A 22,838-nucleotide genomic window follows, 5' to 3' on the forward strand; every position below is an offset into this window, starting at 1 on the left:
CATCAAGGCGGTGACCCGATCCTGTAGGTTCATGCTCTACAACATTCGCAGAGTACGACCCTGCCTCACACAGGAAGTGGCGCAGGTCCTAATCCAGGCACTTGTCAACTCCCATCTGGATTACTGCAACTCGCTGTTGGCTGGGCTCCCTGCCTGTGCCATTAAACCCCTACAACTCATCCAGAACACCGCAGCCCGTCTGGTGTTCAACCTTCCCAAGTTCTCTCACGTCACCCCGCTCCTCCGCTCTCTCCACTGGCTTCCAGTTGAAGCTCGCATCCGCTACAAGACCATGGTGCTTGCCTACGGAGCTGTGAGGGGAACGGCACCTCCATACCTTCAGGCTCTGATCAGGCCCTACACCCAAACAAGGGTACTGCGTTCATCCACCTCTGGCCTGCTCGCCTCCCTACCTCTGAGGAAGCACAGTTTCCGCTCAGCCCAGTCAAAACTGTTCGCTGCTCTGGCACCCCAATGGTGGAACAAGCTCCCTCACGACGACAGGACAGCGGAGTCAATCACCACCTTCCGGAGACACCTGAAACCCCAGCTCTTTAAGGAATACCTAGGATAGGATAAAGTAATCCTTCTAACCCCCCCTCCTTAAAAGATCTAGATGCACTATTGTAAAGTGGTTGTTCCACTGGATATCATAAGGTGAATGCACCAATTTGTAAGTCGCTCTGGATAAGAGCGTCTGCTAAATGACTTAAATGTAAAGATGTTGAAGTCTCTTACTAAAGAGATGGGACTGATAGATATCTGGAGAGAGACTAATAGCTCATCTATGGACTATACATACTACTGTAATGTCCATAACACCTACTCCCATATAGATTACATGTATATCATCCCAAAGAGTTTCATAAATTCAGCCACGTGCACAGTCGGACCCATAGCACTTTCAGATCACGCTTTTGTCCACCTCTGCAACAACATTCCAAGGTCAAAGAGCTGGAAATTCAACACCTCCATGTTATCAAACGAAGAGTTCCATACATTGGTAACTACATGGATAGACAACTACACACAAGACAACAAAGATTCTGCTGTTTCTCCGGCCACAATGTGGGACGCTGCCAAAGCCACACTAAGAGGTCATCTAATTGTATATGCTTCCTCTAAGAAAAAAGCAATGGAAGCACACAGGCTAGATCTTGAGAGGGAGCTGGAACACTATGAAAAAGTACATAAACAATCCCGACAGCACCTCCTGGAGTCACCTTAAAGCAGCCAAAGCTGAATTTGGACTATACTCGGGAGATAAAAAAAAGTTTCACTAAACAGAAATACCATGAGTATAGCAATAGGCCAAGTAGATTGCTTGCCAATTAAAAAAAAGAGCAGTCAGAGTGTACAATCATGGCTATCCGAACAGCAGAGGACCAGGTCACATATGACCCAAAAAAGATAAATGTAACTTTCATGATTTTTACTGCAAACTATATACCTCTGAGAGAAAACATACGGAGGCAGAACTCCACTCCTTCCTAGAGGGAATCTCGCTACCTAAACTATCAGAGACCGACCGAGAAGATCTCATCTCCCCCTTCACTCCTGAGATGTTGGAGGCAATTACCTCCATGCCACCTAATAAGTCCCCAGGCCCAGATGGATTCCCCAGAGAGTTCTACAAAGCTTTTTGGCCCCAGCTTAGCCCTATTTTCATGCCAATGCTGGATGATTTTTACAAAAACTGACCCTCTATCCTGCTCGTCCTTCCGGCGCATAAGCTTGTTGGATTACGACTACAGAATAATTACCAAATTGCTCGCCAAAAGACTAAACACTCTTCTTCCCAAAATAATACAAGCGGACCAAACTGGATTTATTAGAGACAGATACTCTTCTGATAACAGTCGCTGTCTTTTTGATATTATTGATCAAGTAAACGCACAGAAGACCCCTGTCCTGCTGGCTTCAGTGGATGCTGAGAAGGCGTTCGACAGGACGGAGTGGAGCTTTCTGTTCTCAGTCTTAGAAAAGTTCAATATGGGCCCAAACAGATTCCCTTTGGGACGGGGCACAAGACAAGGATGCTCTCTGTCCCCCCCTGCTCTATTTGTTGGGGGCGGAGCCTCTGGCAGAGTTGATAAGGAGCAATCCAAGTATTATGGGTGTTTCTGCAGGCGGCCTGCTGCACAAGATTTCGCTTTACGTGGATGTTATCTTGCTCTACATATCCAACCCTGAGAAATCCCTGCCTCCCATTTTATACACAATTGCTCAGTATGGCAAGTTTTCAGGTTATAAGATACATTTTAGCAAATCCACCGTCTGCCCTCTCAATCTTACACTCACCAGCTCTATGAAGACACTATGTCAATTTCAATGGAAGACAGGGGTTTCAATACTTTGGGATCTCATAACACCAGGTCTGAATAGCCTTTAAGGAAAATTATCTTCCACTCCTAGATCGAATCAAGAACGATCTCCCTCCCAATTAGCCTAGTCGGAAGAATTAATGTCATCCGTATGAACATCCTCCGTAGACTGAACTATTTATTTCACATGCTCCCATGCTATCACCCAGTTTCCTTTTTCAAAACAACTAACCAAAGCTTCACCAAATTTATATGGGGCAATAAAAAAAAACTAGGATCAACTGCTCCACTCTATCGAAACCTGAATCTAAGGGTGGTCTTGCCCTTCCCTCCCTTCAATTGTACTACTGGTCTACCCAAATCCACAACATGCTAACATGGATCACAAACTGACAAGAGTCAACGTGGATTCAGATAGAAGCCCAATCCTGTGGTTCATTGCCCCTAAGCTCAATTATATTCATTAATAACTTTAGTGAAGTGGGCAACATAGCCAAAACCTTTTTGATTTACAGCACCCTACTAGCGTGGAGGGATTAAGAAATACCTGGGCATTTCCTCCAAAATATGTTCTCACTCACCTATAGTAGGCAACCCAGACTTGCCAAAAGCCCAGAGTGATGCCAACTTTGATCTTTGGCATACTGTTGGAATCAGGACCTTTTCAGACCTATTTCATCAGAAAATCACTACACTGAAATCCTTTCAAGAGTTCTGCAGTGAATTCAATGTGCCAAAAAAAATATATAATCTAATTAGACATGTCATTCACTCATTTACTTCCAAGAGGAGGTTTAGAGCTCAGCTGAATGAGGTTGAAACCCTTCTTGTCACAGCACAATCCATTAAAGGAAAAATATCTTATATCTATAGACTCCTTTCTGAGAAAGGAGGCTCCTCCTTTACTCCTTTGAAAATAATCTGGGAAAGGGACCTTGGTCTGACTATCAGTGATGAGTTATGGACGGAGGTTTGCGACAGGGTATACTGCTCCTCTACTAATGTAAAAATGAAAGAATCTAATTACAAATTGTATTACATTCCAATGACACTCCACAGAATGAAAACAGACATTTTTCCTAACCGTAGAAGATGTACCTCTAAAAATGGAACCTATATGCATTTCTTTTGGAGCTGTAGAGAGATTGCCAGATTTTGGTAATCTATACATACTGCTGCACACAAAATACTAGATGTACAGTTTGATATGATCCCGTGTATCTATCTTCTTAATGCCCAGCAGGACTTTGTTCTTGATCCTGACAAAGAAAATGAGCTCATGAAAATGTGGATTGACCAGAGTGTTGACTTTCTCCCTCTTGAAAAGCTCACTTATGACCTCAGCAAGAGACAGCCCAAGTTTGATAGACTCCGGTCTCCACTACTCAACTATATTTCAAATTGGACACAGTGAATGGGCTGATTAGGAAAATGAGCAGAAACATGTTGTGTAAGGTGCTGTAAAAACTAAAGATTTGCTCGTATATATATAATTTCTATTTGAATAATTAATCTTTATATCAAAAATATTTGTCTTTTTTATTATTGTTAGTTTTTATAAATAATATATGTTTTAAGTCTGTCACATCTGTGAATGTGGAATGTGTTTTGTTGGTTGAAAAACAAAAAAATGTTAAATAAAAAAAACTAAACTACAAGTATATAAATGACAAAGTACTGAGTAAAAGTAGTTTTCAAAATCCAACATGCCTTTCATATTTTTTCAGTTTCTGTTACCTTAATGTTTTCACACATTACCTGTTCCTTTCAATTTAAGGGAGAAGCAGCAAATGTACTGTAGGAGGTAATTTAATTGGTTGCAACAAAGACATGTGTTTTTAAAAAAAAAAATAGTCACCTCATTTCTATCAGCATGTTAAACGCACAACCAGAGGGAAACAAATTCGAGACCAGCTTTACTCCACACACAGATGCGTACAAAGCTCGCCCTCCACTTCGCAAATCTTACCATATTTATCAGGTATGAAGGTAAGACCCAGATGCAGACCACGTCAATGAAACAATAGTTTAATACTCACAGGGGCAAGCAATAGTAACTTTAGTTAACTCTACCTACATGTACATACTACCTCAACTAACTGGTGCCCCCGCACATTCACCCTGTACCAGCATCCCCTGTATATATTGTTATATTTTAATGTTGCCCTTTAATTACTTTTCTCTTACTCTTATCTGTCTTTTTTGAAACTGCAGAGTTGGTTAGAGGCTCGTAAGTAAGCCTTTCACTGTAAGGTCTACACCTGTTTTATTCAGCATTTCACTGTAAGGTCTATACCTGTTGTATTCGGCGCATGTGACTAATAAGATTTGATTTAACAGTACAAGGCAGACAGGGGTCAGTAACCAGAGGTGTGGCAACGGTACCAGACCACAGGTAGGCTCAGGTTCTGGGTAGGCAGAGGTCAGAAACAGGAGACAAAGAGCTGTGAGACATGGTTTTAACTCAGGACACATTAAAGGGTGGGATGTATACGAGGAGTACGGCGCAACAGAAGATGAACAGCAGAGGGCCTAATAATCTTGGAGATGGGAAATGGGCCAATAACCTGGGGGGGGAAGAGTTTGCGAGATCCACCCGGAGTGGCAGATCCCGGGTGGACAGCCATACCTTCTGCCCTAGCCGATACTGGGGAGCTGTGGTCTGATTGCAATCCTCTTGTCTTCGATACCTTGAGGTGGTATTGAGGAGGGCCAATCGGGCTCTCCTTCAGGTTAGACGACAGCGGCGGACAAACATCTCGGCAGAAGGTATGCCGACCTCTTCCTCCTGCTCGGGGAAAAGCGGAGGCTGATACCCCAGGGAACACTCGAACGGAGATAGGCCCATGGCAGAGCAGGGTAGGGTGTTGCGGGCGTACTCGACTCACACCAGCTGCTAGCTCCAGGTGGTGGGGTTGGCGGAGACCAGGCAGTGCAGAGTAGTCTCTAGATCGTGGTTTGCTCGCTCCCACTTGCCAGTGGACTGGTGGTGGAACCCAGAGGACAGGTTGGCCGACGATCCAATGAGGGCGTAGAATGCCTTCCAGACCCGGGATGAGAACTGAGGCCCCCGGTCGGAGACCAGGTCCACGGGCAGTCCATGGATCCGGAAGACGTGCTACACCATGGGCTGGGCCGTCTCCTTGGCCAAGGGTAGTTTGGGGAGAGGAATGAAGTGGGCTGCTTTGGATAACCGGTCGACCAGTCAAGATTGCAGTGTAGCCCTCAGACCGGGGGGGGGGGGGGACCCGTGACAAAATCCAGAGATATGTTGGACCAGGGACGGTGAGTGTGACAGGCTAGCCTGGAGGAATTGGCCCACTCCAGGACCGCGTAGCGGACAACCTCAGGCACGAACATCTGGTTATCTTGACCCCGCCAGGTTTCGGATACGACCGCTGCGCCTCACGGACCTGTTCCCCTATACCCCAGCTGAGTGCCGTCCCCAGGCAAGAGGTAGGAAGGATTGTCTCGGGCTCCGGGGTGCTAGCCGTGGGGTTATAGCGGTGAAACAAAACATCTGGCTTGACGTTCTTGGACCCTGGCTGGTAGGAGGGGGAAAGTAGAACTGGGTAAACAGTGCCCATTTCAGTTGCCTGGAGTTGAGGTGATTGGCGGTGCGGAGATACTCCAGATTTTTGTTGTCTGTCCACACAATGAACGGATGCTCCGCCCCTTCAAGCCAGTGCCTCCATTGCCATCTTCACTGCTAGAAGCTCCCGATTCCCCACATCATTATTCCTCTGTGGCGTTGAGGCGGTGGGAGAAGGCAGCGCAAGGATGCAACTTCCAATCCAGGGCAGAACGTTGCGACAGAACAGCCCCCACTCTGACATCAGAAGAATTTGCCTCCACCACAAACTGACAGGAAGGGTCCGGATGAACCAAGATCAGAGCTGTGGTGAATCGCTTTTTCAGGTCCCGGAACGCCGGTCAGCGGCCGTGGACAACGTGAACTGAACCTTGGTAGAGGTGAGGGCAGACAGGGGGAGGCAAGGATGCTGTAATCCCAGATAAAGCGGCGATTAAAGTTGGCTAACCCCAGGAGGTGTTCAGCTGCATCCTGGACTCAGGCGGAGGCCAATCCACCACCGCTTTCACTTTCTCGGGATACATCTGGACACTCCCAGCAGAGATCATGTAGCCCAGAAAGGGAATGTGGAGTGATGGAAATTGCTCCAGAAGGCGCTGGAGATCCTACTGGACATGAAGCATGTGTTCTTGAGGGGAGCGGGAGAAGACAAGGATGTTATCAAGGTAGACGAAGACAAACCGATTCAGCATGTCACGGATAACGTCATTCACCAGAGTCTGGAACACGGCAGGGGAGTTGGTGATGCTAAAGTGCATGACCAGATATTCTTAGTGGCAGTCTTCCACTCGTCCCCCTCTCGTATCCCCACCAGGTGGTAGGCGTTTCGTAGATCCAGCTTGGAGAATACAGTTTCCACCTGGAAAGGATCGAAGGGCGAGGAAATGAGTGGTGGCGGACATCGGTTCTTAACAGTAATGACATTGAGTCCCCTGTAGTCAATGCACGGGCACAGGGTCTGATCCATGAAGAACAAGCCTGTGTCAGTGGGAGGGAAGAGGGATGGATAAATCCTGTAGCTAGAGAGTCCCCAATGTAGTTCGCCATAGCCTTCGTCTCTGGTCCCGACAACCAGTACAGACGTCCCCGGGGCGGCGTGGTGCTAGGGAGAAGGTCAATCCCGCAGTCATGGGGCGGTGCGGCGGAAGGGAAGTGGACCGGGACTTGTTCAAAACCTCCCAGAGGTCCCGGTACTCTTCATGAATGACGGAGAGGTCCGTAACCACCTATGAGGACCCAGGAAGCCTTCCCTGGTTGTGCCGAATTCAGACAATGGCCGTGGCAGAACGGACTCCAGCCCATGATAGCACCAGTAGACCAGTTGATGAGTGGATTGTGCCGTTTGGTCCAGGAGAATCCCAAAACCACGGGAATCTGGGGGGACTTAATGAGCAGGAACTGAATGGCCTCGCTGTGATTCCCTGACACCCATAGGTTGATGGGAGTGGTGTTATGGGTGACCCGACATATAGAGCGCACGTTCAATGCTCGAACATCAATGGGAATAAAGAGGGGCTGAGTAGGGATGTCAAAGCGATGAGAGTCAAGACCAGTGGGTAACTCCCCAGCAGCAAGCTTGTCCTTAACCTCCTCTGAGACGCCGTGCTGGAACATGTCAAACAGTGCTTCCGGGTTCCATGCACTCTCCACTGCCAACGTGCGGAAATCCACTGCATAGTCGGCCACCCTGCGGGCGTCATGCCGGAGATCAATTAGCTTACAGGCTGCTTCTGTCCTGGAGAACGGGTCATCAAAAACCTTCCTCACCTCTCCCACGAACCCCTCCAGGCTCATGCATATGGCTGGCTGCTGTTCCCATACGGCGGTAGCCCAGGTGAGAGCCCTTCCAGACTTATACGTGATGAGGTAGGCTATTTTGGAGCGATCTGAGGGGAAGGAGGGCTGAAGCGCGAAAATGAGGGCACACTAGGCTAAAAACGCCTGACAGGTGCTCGGCTCTCCATTAAAGCGTTCTGGAGGAGGTAACCCGGGGTTCCCGGGAAGGTAGTGGCCGGTGGGACGGCGCTGCTAACCGGCGAGTGACTGAGGAGCGGTGGGGTTACCCCCGTGGCAGGCTGCCCTCCAGAGAACCCGCGGAATTGCTCTAGCAGCATGTCCAACGCCCGGGTATGGCTGGTCAGTAACCAGAGGTGGGGCAATGGTACCAGATGGCAGATTCAGGGTAGGGGTAGGCAGAGGTCAGAAATCAAACGGGAAGCAAAGGTCCAGGTCACAGGCAGGCTCAGGCAGAGTGGTCAGGTGGGCAGGCTCAGGGGCAGGCAGGCAGAGTGGGCAGGCAGGCAGAGTGGTCAGGCTCAGGGGCAGGCAGAGTGGTCAGGCTCAGGGGCAGGCAGAGTGGGCAGGCTCAGGGGCAGGCAGGCAGAGTGGGCAGGCTCAGGGGCAGGCAGAGTGTTCAGGTGGGCAGGCAAGCGTCAAAACCAGGAGGGCGAGAAGAAGAGACACTTTAAAAAGCAGGAGCTGAGACACAAAACGCTGCTTAACCTGACAAACAAGACGAACTGGCACAGAGGCTAGGGATAATAAGCGACACCTGGAGGGGGTGGAGACCATCACAGGAAAGGTGAAACAGATCAGGGTGTGACTTTTAGAAATGATTTCCAATTTATTAAATCAAAATTTGATCAAATTTACATAGGTATACAGACCCTTTAATCAGTACTTTGTTGAACCACCTTTGACAGCGATTACAGCCTTGGGTCTGATGCTACAAGCTTGCCACACTTGTATTTGGGGAGGTTCTCCCATTCCTCTCAAGCTCTGACAGGTTCGATGGAGAGCGTTGCTGCACTGCTATTTTCAGGTCTCTCCAGAGATGTTCGATTGGGTTCAAGTCACAGTTCTGGCTGGCCCACTCAAGGAAATTCAGAGACTTGTCCTGAAGTGTCAATACAGGACTAAGATTGAATTCTACTACACTGCCTCTGATGCTTGTTGGATGTGAAAGGGCTTGGAAAATATTCATGACTACAAAGGGAAACCCAGCCACGAGCTGGCCGGTGACAAGAACCTACCAAATGAGCTAAAAGCCTTTTATGCTCACTTCGAGCAACGCAACACTGAAGCATGCACGAGAGCACTGGCTGTTCTGGATGAATGTGGGATCACGCTCTCCATAGCCGATGTGCGCAAGACTTTTAAACAGGTAAACATTCCCACAGCCGCGGGCCCAGACTGATTACCAGGCAAGTGTCTTCACTGACATTTTCAACCTCTCCCTGACCGAGTCTGTAATACCTACATCTTTCAAACAGACCACCATAGTCCCTGTGCCCAAGAAAGCAAAGGTAACCTGCCTAAATGATTAGCGCCCCGTAGCACTCACATTGGTAGCCATGAAGTCCTTTGAAAGGCTGGTAGTGGCTGACATCAAGCAATCATGCTGGAAACCCTAGACCCACTCCAATTGGCATACTGGCCCAACAGATCCACAGATGATGCAATCTCTATTGCGCTCCACACTACCCTATCACCTGTACGAAAGGATCCCCTCTGTGAGAACGCTGCTCATTGACTACAACTCAGCGTTCAACACCATAGTGCCAACAAAGCTGATCACTAAGCAAAGGACCCTGGTACTAAACACCTCCCTCTGGAACTGGATTCTTCCTGACGGGCCGCCCCCAGCTGGTAAGGATAGTTAACACATCCGGCACGCTTATCCTCAACACGGGGGCCCCTCAAGGGTGCGTGCTCAGTCCCCACCTGTACTCTGTTCACTCAATTCTGCACAGCCAGGCACGACTCCAACACCATCATTATGTTTGCTGATGACAACAGTGGTAGGCCTGATCACCGACAACGATGAGACAGCCTATAGGGAGGAGGTCAGAGACCTGACCGTGTGGGGCAAAGACAACAACCTCTCCCTCAACGTGACCAACACAAAGGAGGCGATTGTTGTCTACAGGAAAAGGATGACCGAACATGCCCCCATTCTCATCGATGGGGCTCTAGTGGAGCAGGTTGAGAGCTTCAAGTTCCTTGGTGTCCACATCGCCAACAAACGAACATGGTCCAAGCACACCAAGACAGTTGTGAAGAGGGTGCGACAAAACATATTCCCACTCAGGAGACAGAAAAGATTTGGAATGGATCCTCAGATCCTCAAAGGGATTTACAGCTGTACCGTCGAGAGCATCCTGACAGGTTGCATCACCTCCTGTTATGGCAACTGCTCGGCATCTGACCGTAAGGCGCTACTGAGGGTGTATCATTGTAAGGGGCCACAGTGTCTCCCGACCACTCCTGTGTCAGCCCCCATTATTTACGTTGCAATAGTTTGTGTAGGGGGGTTAGGGTCAGTCAGATATACCTGGAGTATTTATCCTGTCGTGTCCCGTGTGAATTTAAGTATGCTCCCTCTAATTCACTCTCTCCTTCTCCCTTCTATCCTGGAGGACCTGAGCCCTGGGACCACGTCTCAGGACTACCTAAGCCTGATCACTCCTTGCTGTCCCCAGTCCACCTAGTCATGCTGCTGCTCCAGTTTCAACTGTTCTGCCTGCGGCTACGGAACCCTGACCTGTTCACCGGACGTGCTACCTTGTCCCAGACCTGACATTTACTCCTGAGATGCTGACCTGTTGCACCCTCTTGAACCATAATTATTTGAGCCTGCTGGTCATCTATGAATGTTTGCCCATGTTCTGTTATAATCTCCACCCAGCACAGCCAGAAGAGGACTGGATACCCCTCAGAGCCTGGTTCCTCTCTAAGTTTCTTCCTAGATTCCTGCCTTTCTAGGGAGTTTTTCCTAGTCACCGTGCATCTGTATTGCTTGCTGTTTGGGGTTTTAGGCTGGGTTTCTGTACAGCACTTTGTGACATCGGCTGATGTTGAAAGGACTTAATGAATAAAATTTGATTGCGTACGGCCGAGTACATCATTGACTAGAAGCTTACTGCCATCCAGGATCTACTGTATATACTAGGCAGTGTCAGAGGATGGGCAAAAAAAATGGTCTAAGACTCCAGTCACATTGTAAGGTATGTCATTTCAGTAGTGTTGTGATATCAGATTATGTCACGGAGTAACAACCTTTAAGATGGATTTGATACAAAATATCTCCGCAAAAGGCAACTTTTACCTGGGGGGCATGCTTTGAAGACCCTTCAAAGGCGCTCCGATACCTGGTCCCCAAGAAAAAACCCACATGGTATGATAGCTTATAGACAGTAGTAGGCAAATGAAGGGAAAAAGTAACAATATTAAGATCATGGTATAACATTTTTAGGGTCTATTTGCTGGTAATTGGAAACAGGTCCCTTTGGAATTTCGTCCCCCATTCCTAAACACATCCATCCTATAGTGTAGGTTTTGAAGATTCATAATCTCAGATTGTAGTCATCAGAAGAAGATTGAGGAACGGTTGATAGGTCCAAGAAGTACAAGCCCCCACACCGTTCTCCAACCTCTGAAATGTTGTGTTGAATGTGTGCATTTTCTAGTTCCCCTCAACATTCTCCCTCTGTCTGTCTGGTAGAGTAGTGGTTATGGTGGTTGCTCCCCAAACCAGAGTTTGGGAGTTCAAATCCCCGAGGAACAATTAACAGTGACCCATTTTTAATGTTGCCTTTTGTTGGCATGAAAGAGCAAACTTGAGGTGTGTAGGGGCTCGTTCCCATCAAATAGAAGGAATGAAGTGACGCCTTGTGTGAAATGTCCTTTTAATAGAGTTGTGATAACATATTATGTCGTGGAGTAACAATACAATCCTTGTCTGCAAAAGGCAACTTTTACCTGGGGGGCATGCTTTGTAGACCCTTCAAAGGCGTTCCGATACCTGGTCCCCAAGAAAAAACCCACATGGTATGATAGCTTATAGACAGTAGTAGGCAAATGAAGGGAAAAAGTTACAATATTATGACGACGTTTATAGAAAATGTCTCAAGTAAAAGTGAAATTCACCCAGTAAAATACTAATTAAACGTCATTGCTAAAATATACTTAAGTATCAGTGGTAAAAGTATCAATTATTTGACCTTCCATATATTAAGCAAACCAGACAGCACGATTCTGTTATTTTATTTAAAAAATAACCAGGGGAACACTCCAACAATCATAATTTACAAATGAAGCATGTGTTTAGTGAGTCCGCTAGATCTGAGGCAGTAGGGATGACCAAGGATGTTGTCTTGATAAGTGTGTGAATTGGACCATTTTCCTGTCCGGCTCAGCATTTGAAATGATCAAGTACTTTTGTGTGCCAGGGAAACTGTATAGAGTAAAAAATACATTTTTTTATTAAGAAATGTAGTGAAGTAAAACTTCAAGTTGTAAAGAAACAGAAAGAGTAAAAGTACAGATACAAAATCAACAGATATATAAACGGAATGTAGTGGAGTAGTTTAAAAACATTTTTTGTTAAGTAATTTACACCACTGGAATTGAAAGGAACACCTCAATTACCTCGACAAACCGGTACCTATGTATAAAGCCTCGCTATTTTGATTTTACTACTGCTCTTTAATTATTAGTTAATTTTATTTCTTATATTTTACTTAACACATATTTTTCTTTATTAAAACGAAATTGTTGGTTAAGGGCTTGTCAGTCAGCATTTCACTGTAAGGTTACACATGAAAACATGTTGTGACCCTGGTGTGACATTATTGAAGCTGTGATGACACCTACTGGACATCAAGAGGAACTACACCACACACATACACACTATAACCTTAAAACAGATGGGATGCTTTACATTCGTTGCCCTTTTTTATAAGACACTAATATATATGTCCAATAAACAGACGTTCAAAAATCGTAATGTAAAGCACAAACGACTGGAAAGTTCTTCAAAAGCAACTATAGTGAATCAAGCATCTTTAGGTTACCTGAAATTGGTCAAAGCATATTGTATACGTTCTATTTTATTTAATCTTTATTTAACTTGGCAAGTTGAACTAAACAACATCGACACAGACACAAGTTAGCTGATATTTGGGAACCAGGATTAACACAGAGAGAACATGGCAAAATACAATGTATGTTTCTGTAATACGAGTAGGCTGGTATATACAGTATCATCGGTAACAATTGTGTACAATCCACCTAGCTAATAAAATACTGGGGCTGGCAGTCATTAGTTACATTTCAACCATAGCGATTCCCTAATTGAGGCGCAACAGAGTTCACCGGCGAATGCAGGAACACCGGAAATAATAACTAAACCAACGAACGAGGAATGGTGGAGGCTACCAGAACGAAGAGACATTTTTCGGGATAAACGTGGTGAGTGAAAAACATTATTACATTGCTCACTCCCTACCTGGTATCTCATTCTACCGTTATACGACTTTGTATGCGTTGTTGGTTGGCAGCCTAGACATTTGCGGAGCTTTTGGAACGGATTCCTGTTGGAACGTTCCACAAATTATACCCACCCTGGTAAGATACATTGGCACTCTAAATGGAAAAAGTTTGATGACCGCTGGTGTAGTTAATTACTGAAAACTTCAGGAGCATAACGGCAGTCGGGAAGAATTTCATCTTCTTCTGGTCAGGTTATATTGATGACTGGCTCCCTCAAGTAACTTGTGTATCTGTAATTATTTCATCAAACAGCATGCTTAAAGCATCAGACAAGTTACTTACATATAGTTGATTTTATTAAAACACATGGAGCGATTGGTAGAAAGAACATTTACATTTTAGTCATTCAGCAGACGCTCTTTTCCAGAGTGACTTACATGCATACATTTCTCTTCTCTTTTTTTTCCTTCTCCGTACTGGCCCCCTGTGGGAATCAAACCCACAACCCTGGCGTTGCAAACACCATGCTCTACCAACTGAGCCAGAACAGATGACTCTTGGTTGACCAAGATTTTAGTTGGGGACAGCACTAGAACATGATTTTGGGGCTCCCGAGTGGCGCAGCAGTCTAAGACACTGCATCTCGGTGCTTGAGGCGTCACTACAGACACCCTGGTTCGAATCCAGGCTGTATCACAACCGGCCGTGATCGGGAGTCCCATAGGGCGGCGCACAATTGGCCCAGCGTCGTCTGGGGTAGGCAGTCATTGTACATAAGAATTTATTCTTAACTGACTTGCCTAGTTAATCAAAGGTTACATTTAAATAAATAAAAAATAGTGTTTTATGACAAACTGTTTTTTACAAATCCGTCAAGGCACCAACTTTGAGAAGGGTTTAAAACAAAGCTTTCAAAACAATTCATTAATATAATTGAATCTAGGTATGTTTCGCCAACACTTTATAACTGTTACGTCAACATGTCTTAACTTCTTGACGAGGTCGCTAGGTTTTGGGTTACGGTTGCTACAATAGCTTCTCTATGAATTTGAGAGTGGTTACATTTCTCCAGCCCCCATCCCTCAGCTGTTTACCAAACCAAGTCTCAGGGCAGCCATTTTGTTGAAGTTTAAAAAAAAACACAAGTCAATCAACCAACCAACCTGCAGTTCAAACACTGTTTTGGTAATAAGATGATGGGGTTGGAGAAATGTAACTACTCTCAAATTAATACAGACCGATGGATGCAAGGACTGACCATCCATGATAAACATTATAGTTTTAACCATGTTGAGGCTATACAGTGTTGGTTTACATTGTTTCTAAACATTGGAGTAAAAAAAGCTTATTTGGGGTTCTGATGGACCCTGGTTGATGGACCCAACAGTTGAACTAAGCTCATGAGGCATGTGTTATATTCTTCAAGAATCAATAGCTATAAATAAATCATTTGAAAAGTCTAAATATGGATGTAGCATTTGCAGATTTCCCCTTTAACACCACACATCAATTCAACAACTGCAGAGTTTGTGCCTCTGTATTTAAGACAGTACTTACTAGTGTTAATCAGGGAACGGTTTCTCAAAACCATCTTATGGCTAAGTTCATCGTTAGAACCATTGGATGCCTTAAGATGCGTTTGGGAAACCGGGCCCAGATATCCAGTTTCCTCCTCTTCTTCCTCCTTCTTTTTCACTCTGAACGTGTCCTTCTCTTCTTCTTTCACTGTAACAGCCTCACCCTCTACTTGTTTTTGTATTGTGACATCCTCTTCCTCCTCTTTCACGACAACGTTCAGCCACAGACCATCTTTCTCCGTCCAGCAGACATCATCTTTAGCAGGAGGAGAGTAGCTTAGTGACCGCATGGTCGGAGATGTTAGCTAGCTAGGCTAATGCTAACTTAACCAGCCCGCTACCTGACTAATAACAACAACACCGTAAATATGACATTAAATCGGATAACTAACCAGACGACAGAAGTGGGTTTAAAACACAGTGGCTAATATACACTAAAGCGTCTAAAGAGCTTTATTGGTTCGGCTATTTTGTCTAGCAAGCTACCGAGGTGGCTGAATAACTGTTGCTGCAGTTGAAAGAAGCGTTCCGTCCACTACATTATACGTCACACTAACAGCATTGCCTTAAATTCCCAGACCGCCATCTGCTGACTGGAGTGGGTAACGCAGTTGAGTAAAATGTATATTCTATTTTCAGACAAGTTAATGGGTAGGAAGCATGAGTTTTTACTCACCAGTGTAACAACACAGTGCGGTTAAAGACTTAGTAATTTAGTTGTAGTCACGATCTGGTTCCCTATAAGTACAAACAGGTATGTTTTTGCGTTGTTATATATTTCTTCACTTATTTCCGGATAGCTTCTAAACTACCCACAATGCACTATGTGCTACAGAGTTTGTATGCTAGCTCGGTATCTAGCTCAAGCTTGTCAACGTCAGCCACACCTCATGCTTTCATATACTGTGTGGTTGTGATATCTAGTGGGAACGCATTAGCACGGTAGACTCTGCTGCCTTGTTGTCAGCAGGGATGTACTGATTGGTTTGGTATTGGGCATGTTCGACACTGCAGCCGACTGACTGATCTACAAATCCCCTGTTGCTGTTGTCCACTAGATTATACGTCACACTAACGGCATCGCCTTAATGCACCACATGATGTATTGTTACACCATGTAGGATCAGTATAGACCTAGTCTGTTCATTATATACATCTACATGATGTATTGTTACACCATGTAGGAGCAGTATAGACCTAGTCTGTTCATTATATACATCTACATGATGTATTGTTACACCATGTAGGAGCAGTATAGACCTAGTCTGTTCATTATATACATCTACATGATGTATTGTTACACCATGTAGGAGCAGTATAGACCTAGTCTGTTCATTATATACATCTACATGATGTATTGTTACACCATGTAGGAGCAGTATAGACCGACAGTAGCTGGCAACTTATTTAGATTTAGTTTGACTGAATGAAACTGGCTTAAATGTGCTGTAGTAAAAAAAAAAATTGTCGCACTAATCAATCAACACATTCAGGTCTTTGAACGTCTCAATATAATTGTGTTATTTAATTAAATCCATTTAAAATAATCTTTGTCTGAAAATAAAATCTGATCCTAAACTGCGTTTCCCTCCAGTCAGCAGACGGCGATGTGCGTCTTTCAGGCGATGCTGCCAGCGTGACGTATAATCTAGTGGACGGTTCTTCATAAACAGCTCGTCAACCACCTCGGTAGCTTGCTAGCCAACATAGCCGAAAGATTCAAGCTATTTAGACGCTTTCGGTCTATATTATCTACTGTGTTTTAGACACACGTCTGTCGTATATTCTTGTAAACCTATTTAATATTACGTTATTTTGTATTAGTCAGCTATAGTAGCTGGCTGGTTAAGTTAGCATTAGCCTAGTCGCTAATGATAGCTAGCTAGCTAACATCGCCGAACATGAGTTCACTAAACTACTCCCCTCCTGTTAAAGAAGAGGAGGTCTGCTGGACGGAGAAAAACGCTCTGGGCCTGAACATTGTCGTGAAAGAGGAGAAGGAAGAGGAGGATGTTACAGTAAAACAAGAAGTAGAGGGTGAGGCTGTTACAGTGAAAGAAGAAGATAAAGACGTTACAGTTAAAGAAGAGGAAGACGTTACAGTGAAAGAGAAGAAGATGCGTTCAGAGTAAAAGAGGAGGATGCCGTTTTTGGAGTGAAGGAAGGAAGGAGAGATTACTGTCACATTGAAAGATGAAGAGGAGGAGACAGGAGATCTGATTAACACCAGTAAGTACCGTCTTCAATTCGTTTTTAACTTTGGATATTCGGAGTTGGCTCGTCAATACCTCTTCAACAGAGGGCCCTGGGATGATGACTGATATGTCTAGAATCAGACGACGTAGAGAACAAGCTACCCCTTGTCTTCTCCGTTCCGTTCCTAAAAAGTGACTTAACCTGTTAGGGCTAGGGGGCAGTATTGACACGGCTGGATAAAAAACGTACCCGATTTAATCTGGTTACTACTCCTGCCCAGTAACGAGAATATGCATATAATTATTGGCTTTGGATAGTAAACTCCCTAAAGTTTCTAAAACTGTTTGAATGGTGTCTGTGAGTATAACAGAACTCATATGGCAGGCCAAAACCTGAGAAGATTTCAAGCAGGAAGTGGCCTGTCTGAGAAGTAGTGTTTCATCTTGGCTCTTTTTATTGAAGACTCAGGATCTGTGCAATAACGTGACACTTCCTACGGCTTCCATAGGGTCTCAGAGCCCGGGAAAAAGCTGAACGATATCGAGGCAGGCTCTGGCTGAAACACTTTATCGCTTTTGGCAAGTGGCCACTCAGAGTACTATGGGCTTAGGCGCGTGCCCGCTTCGACCGAATGCGTTCTTTTCCTTTGTCTGTTTACCTAAAAGCAGATTCCCGGTCGGAATATTATCGCTTTTTTATGAGAAAAATGGCATAAAAATTTATTTTAAACAGAGGTTGACATGCTTCGAAGTACGGTAATGGAATATTTAGAATTTTTTTGTCACGAATTGCGCCATGCTCGCCACCCTTATTTACCCTTTAGGATAGTGTCTAGAACGCACGAACAAAACGCCGCTGTTTGGATATAATGATGGATTATGCTAAGCTACTAGCTACTAGAGATGCTAAGCTACTAGCATGAATATGCGTAGCGATCTGGAGACAACCTCTATAGAGTGACCTAGAGAGTTACAACCTACTGTAACCTACTGGCATGACCTAGAGAGATACAACCTACTGTAACCTACTGGCATGACCTAGAGAGATACAACCTACTGTAACCTACTGGCATGACCTAGAGAGTTACAACCTACTGTAACCTACTGGCATGACCTAGAGAGATACAACCTACTGTAACCTACTGGCATGACCTAGAGAGATACAAACTACTGTAACCTACTGGCATGACCTAGAGAGATACAACCTACTGTGACCTACTGGCATGACCTAGAGAGATACAACCTACTGGCATGACCTAGAGAGTTACAACCTACTGTGACCTACTGGCATGACCTAGAGAGATACAACCTACTGGCATGACCTAGAGAGATACAACCTACTGGCATGACCTAGAGAGTTACAACCTACTGTAACCTACTGGCATGACCTAGAGAGTTACAACCTACTGTAGCCTACTGGCATGACCTAGAGAGTTACAACCTACTGTAACCTACTGGCATGACCTAGAGAGATACAACCAACTGTAACCTTCTGGCATGACCTAGAGAGTTACAACCTACTGTAACCTACTGGCATGACCTAGAGAGATACAACCTACTGTAGCCTACTGGCATGACCTAGAGAGTTACAACCTACTGTAACCTACTGGCATAACCTAGAGAGATACAACCTACTGTAGCCTACTGGCATGACCTAGAGAGTTACAACCTACTGTAGCCTACTGGCATGACCTAGAGAGTTACAACCTACTGTAACCTACTGGCATGACCTAGAGAGATACAACCTACTGTAACCTACTGGCATAACCTAGAGAGGTACAACCTACTGTAGCCTACTGGCATGTCCTACAGAGATACAACCTACTGGTATGCAAGCATTTCTAAACTTTCTTCTGACTTTCATGGGGTATTGTGATGTCATTATGGGGTATTATTATGTCATTATGAGGTATTGTGTGAAGATTGATCATTACAAAAAATGTCATCCATATCAGAATAAGGCTGTAACGTAACAAAATGTGTAAAAAGCGGTCTGATTGCATGTATGTTGTATGTCCCAGATATAAAAAAAAAATAGTATTTTCTTTCTACCAATTGATTGGTTGAAATGTTATGACGTGTATCTTTTCATTTAGACACACCCCATGTGTTTAAACCTCATAGGAAGACAGTTTTATCATGTGGAATTTTCATTCAGGTCTCTGTTTAACGAGATACTCATAGTTGTCATGTCTTCACTATTATTCTACAATGTAGAAAATAGTAAAAATAAAGAAAAACCCATGAATGACTAGGTGTGTCCAAACTTTTGACTGGTACTGTACATCTCATGAATGTTTTTACATTCAGTTACAAAAAGTCACTTTCTTACCACTTCTTCCATAGTCCAACATGTAAGGAAAGCTTTTTTTTTTTTTTTAAATCAAAAGGGATGCTGCCAAAAATGTATTGAATTCAAATGGATTTACCCAGCCTACAAAGCACTACAGCCACTCTGTGATGACCAGTTCTGCTCTTTTATTGAGGGATCTAGTCTAGATTAAACCTCATAGGAAGACAGTTTTATCATGTGGAGGTTTCATTCAGGTCTCTGTTTAACGGGATACTCTGTTTGTCTTTGGCAGGAGAGATACCAGACTCTCACTCTGACAGCGGGAAGAGTCCTTCAGGGGAACCAGACCCAGAGACGCCCAAACCAGTGAGACAACAACACTGCTCCCACTGTGAAAAGAGTTTTCGCTGGTTAGGGAACCTAAAACTGCATGAGAGGACACACACTGGAGAAAAGCCTTTCCAATGTTCCCAGTGTGATAAGAGTTTTGCTGTGTTAGCTAACCTGAAGAGGCACGAGAGAATACACACAGGAGAAAAGCCTTATCACTGTTCCCAATGTGGAATGAGTTTTAATCAGGATGGGGACCTAAAAGCTCAAGAGGATACACACAGGAGAAAAGCCTTTCCAATGTTCCCAGTGTGGAAAGAGTTTTACTAAGATAGGGCAATTAAAAGAACATGAGAGAATACACAAAGGAGGAAAGCCATTCCAATGTTCCCATTGTGGAACGAGTTTTACTGTAGGAAACCTAAAAAAGCATGCGAGACTACACACCGGAGAAAAGCCTTACCAATGTTCCCAGTGTGAAAAGAGTTTTGCCGTGTTAGCTAACCAGAAAAGGCATGAGAGAATACACACAGGAGAAAAGCCTTTCCAATGTTCCCAAAGTGGAAAGAGTTTTACTCAGATAGGGCACCTGAAAGCTCATGAGAGAATACACACAGGAGGAAAGCATTTTCTGCTCCCAGTGTAAATATAGATTTTCACGAATACTGGACCTAAAAGCTCATGAGAGGATAGAGAGGAGAAAAGCCTTTCTAATGCTCCCAGTCTGGAAAGAGTTTTACCTAGGTAGGGAGCCTGAAGGAGCATAAGAGGACACACAAGATAAAAGTCCTACCACTGCTCTCTCTCTGTGTGGAAGGACATTCAGAGAACCTGAAATCAAATGAGAGAATAGAAAGGCTGTATTCTGACTTATATTTTTGACTGAGAATTTGTGTTTTTGTTTATGCCGCATGAAATCATATTGTTTATGATTACACCTGTCTATATAAGGTCCCACAGTTGACAATGCAAGTCAGAGCAAACACCAAGCCATGAGGTTGAATAAATTGTCCTTAGAGCTCCGAGACAGGATTGTGTCGAGGCACAGATCTGGGGAATGGTACCAAAAAATGTCTGCAGCATTGGTCCCCAAGAACACAGTGGCCACCATCATTCTTTAATGGAAGAAGTTTGGAAGACTCTTCCTAGAGCTGGCCACCCGGCCAAACTGAGCAATCAGGGGAGAAGGGCCTTTGTCAGGGAGGTGACCAAGAACCCGATGGTCACTCTGACAGAGCTCTAGAGTTCCTCTGTGGGGATGTGAGAACCTTCCAGAAGGACAACCATCTCTGCAGCACTCCACCAATCAGGCCTTTGGCCACTCTACCATAGTCGGAAGCCACTCCTCAGTAAAAGGCATAGGGCAGCCTGCTTGGAGTTTGCCAAAAAGGCACCTAAAGGACTCTCAGACCATGAGAAACACGATTCTCTGGTCTGATGAAACCAAGAATGAACTCTTTGGCCTGAATGCCTTTTGGCAACCTCCAAGCTGGCTGTCATGTGCCTTTTACTGAGGAGTGGCTTCTGTCTGGCCACTCTACCATAAAGACCTGATTGGTGGAGTGCTGCAGAGATCGTTGTCCTTCTGGAAGGTTCTCCCATCTCCACAGAGGAGCTCTGTCAGAGTGACCATCGGGTTCTTGGTCCCTTCCCTGACGAAGGCCCTTCTCCACCAATTGCTCAGTTCTGCTGGGCGGCCAGTTCTTGGAAGAGTCTTGGTGGTTCCAAACTTCTTCCATTTAAGAATGATGGAGGCCACTGTGTTCTTGGGACCTTCAATGCTGCAGAAATGTTTTGGTACCTTTCCCCAGATCTGTGCCTCGACACAATCCTGTCTCAGAGCTCAACAGATAATTCCTTTGACCTCATTGCTTGATTTTTGCTCTGACATCCACTGTTACCTGTGGGACTTTATATAGGCAGACGTGTGCCTTTCCAAATCATGTCCAATCAATTGAATTTACCACAAGTGGACTCCAATAAAGTTGTAGAAACATCTCAAGGATCATCAATGGAATCAGGATGCATCTGAGCTCAATTTGGAGTCTCATAGTAAAGGGTCTGAATACTTAAGTTAATAAATGTGCCAAAATGTCTTAACTGTTTTTGGTTTGTTGTTATGGGGTATTGTGATGTCATTATTAAGGTATTGTGCTGTTATTATGGGGTATTGTGATGTCATTATGGGGTATTGTGTGTAGATTGAGCGGGAAAAAATATTACATTTTAGAATAAGGTTGTAACGTAACAAAATATGGAAAAAGTGAAGGGGTCTGAATACTTTACTTTTCTACCGCAGTTTTGTACATGATCAAATTAAATCAAAGTTTATACACTGTCATGTGACATAGAAAAGTCCAATCTTAGGAGAGCACATGGAAGGCACTATACTGTGTGTCAATCTGGTCAAAACCACTGATACAGGTGCCCCTCCACCCTCTGGTGGGATGGATCATGTATACAGAGAAACCTACATTCAAATACTTAGATTTGTGTGTATATGTTGTGAAATTGTTAGATATTACTTGTTAGATATTACTGCACTGTCGGAGCTAGAAACACAAGCATTTCGCTACACCCGCAATAACATCTGCTAAACATGTGTATGTGACCAATAAAATATGATTTGATTTTGATTTGAAATAAACGTCCTATTTATCAAAGGTGCTTTTGGCTGGGGTCAAAATGACTCCAAAGGATTTGAATTTGTTATAAGTCCATATTGATACAGAAACACTAAACCATGATTTAGATTTATTAAGAACAAGTTGATTAACAAAGTCATGAAAAATTGGAAGAATTGAATAAACCACATTTTGGCTATGATAAAAGATATGACTCTGGGGTCAAAATGATCCATGTCAGAAGTATGGTTCGATGCAAATATGTAGTGGGTGTAAAGTTTGTTTTAAATTCTCACTCATTAAACACGAATCAATCAACACATGCTTCTCTTTGAACGACTTAATATAATATTAAACTTTTCTGAAAGAAATGAAAAATAAACGTTTGGTTCCTCAACTGCGTTGCCCACTCCAGTCAGCAGATGGCGATGTGCGTCTTTTAGGTTCAGGCGATGCTGCCAGTGTGACGTATAATCTAGTGGACGGGACGCTCCTTCAACAACAACAGCTAGTCAGACACCTCGGTAGCTTTCTAGCAAACATAGCTACAACATTCACGCTCTTTACACTGGTTTGGTGTATATTAGTCGCTGTGTATTAAACACACTTCTGTCGTATGTACTTGTTGGCC

At 44.4% G+C, this 22,838-nt stretch overlaps 2 pseudogenes; one reads left to right on the forward strand and one right to left on the reverse strand.

Moving 5' to 3' along the window:
* Window positions 1-22,838, reverse strand: part of LOC123732690 (zinc finger protein 180-like) — a 73,772-nt pseudogene that overhangs the window by 18,428 nt on the left and 32,506 nt on the right.
* On the forward strand, window positions 15,413-20,643 carry LOC123733245 (zinc finger protein 79-like; annotated as a pseudogene).

This window comes from Salmo salar, chromosome ssa02 (genome assembly GCF_905237065.1).
Source record: "Salmo salar chromosome ssa02, Ssal_v3.1, whole genome shotgun sequence".
Lineage (NCBI taxonomy): Eukaryota > Metazoa > Chordata > Actinopteri > Salmoniformes > Salmonidae > Salmo > Salmo salar.